Raw genomic sequence first — 9,268 nt, forward strand, 5'->3', positions numbered from 1 at the left:
CACAATGAGGAGGTTTGAGGTTAACTTCCTGGTGTTCATCTTATTACCTCTCTTTCTCTTTCTCTCCTCTCTTTCTCTTCTCTCTCTCCTCTCTTTCTCTCTCTATCTCTACTCTCTTTCTCTCTCCTCTCTTTCTCTCTCTCCTCTTTCTCTCGCTCCTCTCTTTCTCTCTCTCGCTCCTTTTTTTTTGTAAAAATGACAATTGCAACAATACTGAATGAACAATGAACACTTTTATTTTAACTTAATATAATACATATTATGGGCTTTGGATGGGTGTACTTAAGGTGATTCCACAGGTTGGTGGTATGTTCTGATTTAGCCGTTGCTGACCTCATGCATACATCTTTATCACAAATAAGACACCTTGCTTTCCCTGGTGCAAATTCCATGTAACAGTCCCACACTGGTGCTCTGCTTTTCTCTGCCATCTGTAAACACACACAGCTCTGAAGTAACAATGATACTGAAGAGTCTGCTTAGGAGACAAATACTCTCAACTGTTTGAATAAATTTAAGTTAACTGTGATGAATGTTGAAAACAAAAACTGTCATTTCTATATGCAGGAAATCCTATTTTAATAATGGACATGGTAAGAATTGACTACCAAAGTGCGAGTCATATTTCCCATGATCATTCAGAGATCCTCACTGAACTTCTGGAGAGAGTTTGCTGCACTGAAAGTAAAGGGGCTGAATAATTTTGCACGCCCAATTTTTCAGTTTTTGATTTGTTAAAAAAGTTTGAAATATCCAATAAATGTCGTTCCACTTCATGATTGTGTCCCACTTGTTGTTGATTCTTCACAAAAAAATACAGTTTTATATCTTTATGTTTGAAGCCTGAAATGTGGCAAAAGGTCGCAAAGTTCAAGGGGGCCGAATACTTTTGCAAGGCACTGTATAAGCAAAGATATGTTGACAAACGTTACCTTATCCTAGTGAGATTTACACGGGTATCAAAACGCAGAGGTGGTTTAAGCACGAAACAGAGACCTTATTGGAAGTAGATCAAGACATTCTCTATGGAAGACATGAACAGAGGCGGTTTAAGCCTGTACGAAACACAGACCTTATTGGAAGTAGATCAAGACATTCTCTATGGAAGACATGAACAGAGTCGGTTTAAGCACGAAACACAGACCTTATTGGAAGTAGATCAAGACATTCTCTATGGAAGAAAAGAACAGAGGCGGTTTAAGCCTGTACGAAACACAGACCTTATTGGAAGTAGATCAAGACATTCTCTATGGAAGAAAAGAACAGAGGCGGTTTAAGCCTGTACGAAACACAGACCTTATTGGAAGTAGATCAATACATTCTCTATGGAAGACATGAACGGTAAAATAACAAAGGAACCCCTTTCAAGTTCAGCCGCAAGTTTATACAGGAATGACAACGCGTCGACTATTTCTCTCTAAACCATATACCCTTTGACTATTACAAGCCTGCTGCTGCCTACCACCCCTCAGTCAGACTGCTCTATCAAATATCAAATCATAGACTTAACTATAATAAACACACAGAAATACGAGCCTTAGGTCAAATCCGGAAACCATCACCTCGAAAACAAAATGTTTATTACGTTCCGTATTTTATCTAAAGGGTGGCATCCATGAGTCTAAATATTCCTGTTACATTGCACCATCTTCAATGTTATGTTATAATTACGTACAATTCTGGCAAATTAGTTGGCAAAGAGCCAGGCGGCCCACACTGTTGCATATACCCTGACTGTGTGCAGTGAACGCAAGAGAAGTGACACAATTTCACCTGGTTAATATTGCCTGCTAACCTGGATTTCTTTTAGCTAAATATGCAGGTTTAAAAATATATACTTCTGTGTATTGATTTTAAGAAAGGCATTGATATTCATGGTTAGGTACACATTGGAGCAACGACAGTCGTTGATTGATTGTTTTTTATAAGATAAGTTTAATGCTAGCTAGCACCTTACCTTGACTTACTGCATTCACGTAACAGGCAGCCTCAGGTGGTAAACAGGTGGTTAGAACATTGGACTAGTTAACTGTAAGGTTGCAAGATCAAATCCCCAAGCTGACAAGGTAAAAATCTGTCGTTCTGCCCCTGAACAAGGCCGTTAACCCACCGTTCCTAGGCCGTCATTGAAAATAAGAACGTGTTCTTAACTGACTTGCCCAGTTAAATAAAGGCGTAAAAAAATATAATTTCAAAAATTAGAATCTGCAAAATTGGCGCCCAAAAATACCGTATTTCTGATCGCTATGAAAACTTGAAATCAGCCCTAATTAATCGGCCATTCCGATTAATCGATCAATCTAGGTCACACACACACACACACACACACACACACACACACACACACACACACACACACACACACACACACACACACACACACACACACACACACACACACACACACACACACAACCTCTCTCAAACACACAAGCACACACACAAGCAGACAATTGTGTTATATGGTTGATGAGGTTGTCAGGTTTCCTCTGTGTTATATGGTTGTTATGAGATTGTCATGGTTTCTCCGTGTTATATGGTTGTTATGAGGTTGTCATGGTTTCCCAGTGTTATATGGTTGTGATGAGGTTGTCAGGTTTCCTCTGTGTTATATGGTTGTTATGAGGTTGTCATGGTTTCTCTGTGTTATATGGTTGTGATGAGGTTGTCATGGTTTCTCCGTGTTATATGGTTGTGATGAGGTTGTCATGGTTTCTCTGTGTTATATGGTTGTGATGAGGTTGTCATGGTTTCTCTGTGTTATATGGTTGTGATGAGGTTGTCATGGTTTCTCCATGTTATATGGTTGTGATGAGGTTGTCAGGTTTCCCCTGTGTTATATGGTTGTCATAGTTTCTCTGTGTTATAAGGTTGTTATGAGGTTGTCATGGTTTCTCTGTGTTATATGGTTGTGATGAGGTTGTCATGGTTTCTCCGTGTTATATGGTTGTGATGAGGTTGTCATGGTTTCTCTGTGTTATATGGTTGTGATGAGGTTGTCATGGTTTCTCTGTGTTATATGGTTGTGATGAGGTTGTCATGGTTTCTCCATGTTATATGGTTGTGATGAGGTTGTCAGGTTTCCCCTGTGTTATATGGTTGTCATAGTTTCTCTGTGTTATAAGGTTGTGATTATGTTGTCAGGTTTCCTCTGTGTTATATGGTTGTGATGAGGTTGCCATGGTTTCCCTGTGTTATATGTTTGTGATGAGGTTGTCATGGTTTCTCAATGTTATATGGTTGTGATGAGGTTGTCAGGTTTCTCTGTTATATGGTTGTGATGAGGTTGCCATGGTTTCTCTGTGTTATATGGTTGTGACGATGTTGTCATGGTTTCTCTGTGTTATATGGTTGTGATGAGGTTGTCATGGTTTCTCTGTGTTATATGGTTGTGATGAGGTTCTCATGGTTTCTCTGTGTTATATGATTGTGATGAGGCTGTCATGGTTTCTCTGTGTTATGTGTTATATGATTGTGATGAGGTTGTCATGGTTTATGTTATATGTTTGTTATGAGGTTGTCATGGTTTCTCTGTGTTATATGATTGTGATAAGGTTGTCATAGTTTCTCTGTTTTATGTGTTATATGATTGTGATGAGGTTGTCAGGGTTCCCTGTGTGACGCGTGTTCAGAGAATGCAAGAGGAAGAGACACTCCAAGGAGGAGAGAAATATATGCGCGCACACACACACACACACACACACACACAGTCCCTCAGCTTGCCTTCTCTGCAGACTGTATTTCTAATCAGGGATGGCAGAGGACACCCCACTGTCTCTTCCCTGCTCACGCTGGCTCCTGGCTCACTCTGTGTGTGTGTGTGTGTGCGCACGAGTGAGTGAGTGAGTGAGTGAGTGAGTGAGTGAGTGAGTGAGTGAGTGAGTGAGTGAGTCAGAGTGTCTATATTACATATCAGGTTTGTTAGTATTTGCAGTCTGACAAAAATAGACTGCCTCTCTGACACAACACAGACAACCCCCCCCCCCCTCTCTCTGTCTCTCTGTGTCTCAAATCCCTCCCTCTTTCTTTTCTCTCTACCTTCTTCATCTCCATATCTTCACTCCATTTCCCCCTACCTTCGATTAACATCCCTCTCTCATCTCCCCTCCCCTCTTATATCCCCTCACCCCTTCTTATCTCAGCCCTCCCCTCCCCCTCTCTTATTCCCCTGCCCCTCTCTAATCTATCATCTCCCCTCCCTTTCTCATCTCCCCTCCCATCCCCACAGTTTCTCCTTTATTTCATCTCCCCCTCCCCTCCCCCTCTATCTCTCCCCTCTCATCATCATTTATCCCTCCAGTGTTAATCTCAATCTTCTCATCTCGCCCCTCCTCATGCCCTTTCTCATCTTCCCTCCCCTCCCCTCTTTTCCCCTCCCCTCTCTCATCTCCCTCCCCTCCCCTCTCTCATCTACCCTCCCCTCTTCTCCCCTCTCTCATCTACCCTCCCCTCCTCTCTCTCATCTCCCCTCTCTCATCTTGTTCTCAACTCTCTCCCCTGCTATCTCATCTCCCCTCCCCCTCTCCTGAGAACTCTCTCATCTCCCCTCCCCTATCTTCCCTGAAATAAAAATAAATAAAAAATAAATCCCCTTGTCCCCCTTTCTCTGTGTTATATCATTCCCCTGAGGTTGTCATGGTTTATGTCATCTCCCCTTTCTTATATCCCATGGTTTCTCTGTCTTATCTCCCCTGTGATAAGGTTGTCATAGTTTCTCATCTCCCCTGTGTTATATCATCTGTGATGAGGTTGTCAGGGTTCCTCTCTGACCCCTGTTCAGAGAATGCCCCTCTCCTCCCCCTCTCCTCTCTCCCTCTCTCATCTCCCCACACCCACTCTCATCACCCCACCCCTTCCCCCTCACACTCTCTCTCATCTCCCCAACCCACCCCTTTCTCATCTTCCCACCCCACCCACTCTCATCTCCCTCCCCTCCCCCTTTCATCAGACTGTATTTCTCATCTGGCCCCTCCCCCTCTCTCTCTCATCTCCCCTCCCCTCTCTCATCTCCCCTCCCCTCTCTCATCTCCCCTCCCCCTCTCCTCTCTCATCTCCCCTCCCCTATCTTCCCTCCCCTCCCCTCTCTCATCTCCCATCCCCTCAGGTTTCCTCTCTTCAGTCTCTCATCTCCCCTCCCCTCTCTCATCAACCCCTCCCCCCCCCTCCTCTCTCTGTGTCTCATCTCCCTCCCCTCTCCCCTCCCCTATCTTCCCTCCCCTCCCCTCTCTCATCTCCCCTCCCCTCCCCTCTCTCATCTCCCCCCCTCTCCTCTCTCCCCTATCTTCCCTCCCCTCCCCCTCTCTCTATCTCCCCTCCCCTCCCCTCTCTCATCTCCCCTCCCCTCCCCCTCTCTCATCTCCCCTCCCCTCTCTCATCTCCCCTCCCCCCTCCCCTCTCTCATCTCCCCTCCCCTCTCTCCATGACGTTTTCTCCTTTCCAGAGTGGTTGCCTTCACAGAGGATATCCCCTCCTCTCTTCCTCTCTCATCTCCCCTCCCCCTCTCTCTCATCTCCCCTCCCCTCTCTCCATGACGTTTTCTCCTTTCCAGAGTGGTTGCCTTCACAGAGGAGATCCCCTCCTCTCTCCCCTCCCCTCCCCTCTCTCATCTCCCCTCCCCTCTCTCATCTCCCCCCCCCTCCCCCTCTCCCTCTCTCATCTCCCCTCTCCTCCCCCTCTCCTCTCCCCTCCCCTCTCTCATCTCCCCTCCCCTCCCCCTCTCCTCTCTCTCATCTCTCCCTCCCCTCCCCTTTCTCATCTTCCCTCCCCTCCCCTCTCTCATCTCCCCTCCCCTCTCTCATCTCCCCTCCCCTCCCCTCTCTCATCTACCCCCCCTCCTCTCCTCCCCTCCCCTCTCTCATCTACCCTCCCCTCCTCTCTCTCATCTCCCCCTCCCTCCCCTCATCTCCTCCCTCCCCTCTCTCATCCCCCTCTCTCATCTCCTCCTCCCTCATCTCCCCCTCCCCTCCCCCTCCCCCTCTCTCCCCTCTCTCTCTCATCTCCCCCCCCCCCCCTCTCCTCTCCCTCTCTCCCTTTCTCATTTCCTCTCTCCCCTCCCCTATCTTCCCTCCCCTCTCTCATCTCCCCTCCCCTCCCTCTCTCATCTCCCCCTCTCCTCATCTTCCCCCTCCCCCCCTCTCCATCATTCCCCTCCTTTCCATCTCCCCTCCCCTCTCTCATCTCCCCCTCCCCTCCCCTCTCATCTCCCCTCCCCTCTCTCCATGACGTTTTCTCCTTTCCAGAGTGGTTGCCTTCACAGAGGATATCCCCTCCTCTCTTCCTCTCTCATCTCCCCTCCCCTCTCTCATCTCCCCTCCCCTCTCTCCATGACGTTTTCTCCTTTCCAGAGTGGTTGCCTTCACAGAGGAGATCCCCTCCTCTCTTCCTCTCTCATTCCTCCTCTGGTTTAATCCTCTGTTCGAGGGAGATTTGCACAACTACTAGGTTACAGCCAGAGAATAATGATCCTCTGAGGCTTGGAGATGTTCACTACTCAAGGATTTATGGAGTTGCTATGAGGAATGTGCTCAATGGGATTCTCTGTGTGTCCTGTGTGCGTGTGTCGTGCGTTGTCATGACACCAGAATTTAGAACCCAGTGCATTATCAAGCCCACACAAACACACACACGGTCATAAATGATCATAGTGTGTTTGTGTGAGCAACCCAGGCACACACACACACACACACACACTAGGGCTTGCACAATTACCATGTAAATGACGGATGAAGACATCATGGAAATAAATTAACCGTCATAAGCGTTAATTATTTGTAATAAAAACAATTCTAAAACAAGTCTGAGTTGGGAATGAACAGCTGACTGAAATATGCATGGTTCCCCGGTTCAAATGTTGAAGATACGAGTCCATCGGCCCGTGGAGCCCAAACCGTTCCAAATGTAGCATGAATCAGTCAGAAGAACCATTCAAACGTTACGAACTGCCAGTTCACTGACGTTGTTTACTCACATCATTTGATTTCCCCTCTGAAAATATCTGGAATCTTTTGTGACTTAATAGATGCGTCTTCTCCTATTGAACTAACAGGGAAATGAGCGTATTGATCTCCAAGTCAGATTCCACCTGTGTATACAGAGCACAGCTGCTCACGCCAACCAGAACCTCCCCGATCAAATACTCCTAGATCTGCACGGCGCCTTCAGCATTCAAATGCATGGAAAATGGCTTTCGCAATGTCCAATCATAGGCTTAATTAGTTGGGTGACAATGTCATTTGCTGGGTCATTGTTACCAAATGCACAGTAGAAACGGGTGTTTTTATGACAGACTTGTGTAGGCTACCAGAGTGGACAACTCACATCCTACAGACTCTGCACATCTTACTGCTGATTGGGCTTTTAGACGGACAGATTCACCACGACACATTGTTTTGGTAGTTCTGCTTTCATTTTTACATGAACATGATGAAGTTGTCATTTCCTAACTAGGACAGCTGCCCTGTAGGCCTGTGGTCTGAGTCTGAGCAGGAGAACACCAGCTCTCCTCCGGAACGTTGCAAACGGTCAAAACCATTCGCTTTTCAAATCCAAAGCTATGCTATAGAATAAATGTGTTCATGCAACAAATGTTAATGGATCGAATGGTATGGAACACAATCACATCGATTCCTTCCCCTATTCAAACCGAATCGCACCGATACTTTTGGTTTGAAACGCATCGTTCCTGTATCATATCGAAGCCCATGTATCTAGATGTGTGTCAAATCGTGCTTGTAAGGAGAGATGCACATCCTAGTCATTTGAGTTGAATCAGCAAATCACAGAGTATATTTCCTGCTTTTACTTCCTGTTTTTACTTCCTGTTTTGCTCCTATGGGTACACTCGCAATTGATAGGGGGAGGGAGGTAGAGGGAGTGATAGGGGGAGGGAGGTAGAGGGAGTGAGAGGGAGGTAGAGGGAGTGATAGGGAGGTAGAGGGAGTGAGAGGGAGGTAGAGGGAGTGAGAGGGAGGTAGAGGGAGTGATAGGGGGAGGGAGGTAGAGGGAGGTAGAGGGAGTGAGAGGGAGGTAGAGGGAGGTAGAGGGAGGTAGAGGGAGGTAGAGGGAGGTAGAGGGAGGTAGAGGGAGTGAGAGGGAGGTAGAGGGAGGTAGAGGGAGGTAGAGGGAGTGAGAGGGAGGTAGAGGGAGTGAGGTAGAGGGAGGTAGAGGGAGGTAGTGAGAGGGAGGTAGAGGGAGGTAGAGGGAGTGAGAGGGAGGTAGAGGGAGTGAGAGGGAGGTAGAGGGAGGTAGAGGGAGTGAAAGGGAGGTAGAGGGAGGTGTAAAGAGAGAGAAACTGCCCACAAAGGCAAAATAAAAGCACTGTCAAATTGATTACTGATGCAAAGCTTGGCACCAATGCAAAGTGGAATGAAACACTTCAATCTCAAATCACTCAGGCATTTTAGGACTGGAATCAATACACATTACTGTCACTGTGAGGGTGTTTCCTAGCACCAACACACACCCAACCAGTCTTATAAACCACAACTCCCCTCCTCCCCCTGGCCTCTATGAATGCTGGGTAATTGCTCTTTTAACACAACTTGTAATTGGGGTGTGGTGACTACATCTCTAAGGCTTTGCACACACACACACACACACACACACACACACACACACACACACACACACACACACACACACACACACACACACACACACACACACACACACACACACACACACACACACACCTCTGTGAGCAGTTTGACCCAGCAGACTTCTATCAGTCCCTCTGTGTCATATTGACCTGGTCGAGTCAATGTCGGATGACTACAGTTTCGCCATGTGAAAGCTGTAGTAGTAAAACTAACATAACTGGTCCTCTCTCACACACACACAAAGCTGTACCTGTCCTGCTGAGTAAAGGGGTCTCTGGTCCAGATGTACAGAGGCTCCACCAGCAGGGGGAGGAGCTTCAGAGATCCCACTTCCTCCTTCGCTTGTCACTCAAACATGCTCCCTGGAGACACAGAAACACATTGGTCAGTCTTCAAGCAACTCCCTCACACATACAGACACATACAGTACAGACCTGAGTCCAAGTGTCGCCCCACTGGCAAGACCATGAGAAGACTAGTGTAGTTTAAAGTGAAGAAACAAGACTCTAACTCAGCCCCAAACCTGTGGCTACGTCAGACTTCAGACCAACAAAGAGGTGTGATGGTCGGCATCCAGAAACATGTTGCATAAAGCTCACTTCATTCTTCAATGTTAATTGTATGTTTCACTGCATCAGGGACAGTGTCTACTGACGTGTGGTTTCCAGCCT

General features: G+C 46.8%; 1 protein-coding gene across 1 annotated transcript in view; it reads right to left on the bottom strand.

Moving 5' to 3' along the window:
- LOC135531404 (polypeptide N-acetylgalactosaminyltransferase 1-like) overlaps nucleotides 1-8,979 on the bottom strand; it is a 28,533-nt gene extending 19,554 nt beyond the window's left edge. Inside the window, exon 1 of the mRNA XM_064959444.1 lies at nucleotides 8,848-8,979. The gene's annotated coding sequence lies outside the window, so the exon portion shown is untranslated. The remainder of the gene's footprint in view (nucleotides 1-8,847) is intronic.
- Nucleotides 8,980-9,268: the final 289 nt, after the last annotated feature.

This window comes from Oncorhynchus masou, unplaced genomic scaffold (assembly GCF_036934945.1).
Source record: "Oncorhynchus masou masou isolate Uvic2021 unplaced genomic scaffold, UVic_Omas_1.1 unplaced_scaffold_1581, whole genome shotgun sequence".
Lineage (NCBI taxonomy): Eukaryota > Metazoa > Chordata > Actinopteri > Salmoniformes > Salmonidae > Oncorhynchus > Oncorhynchus masou.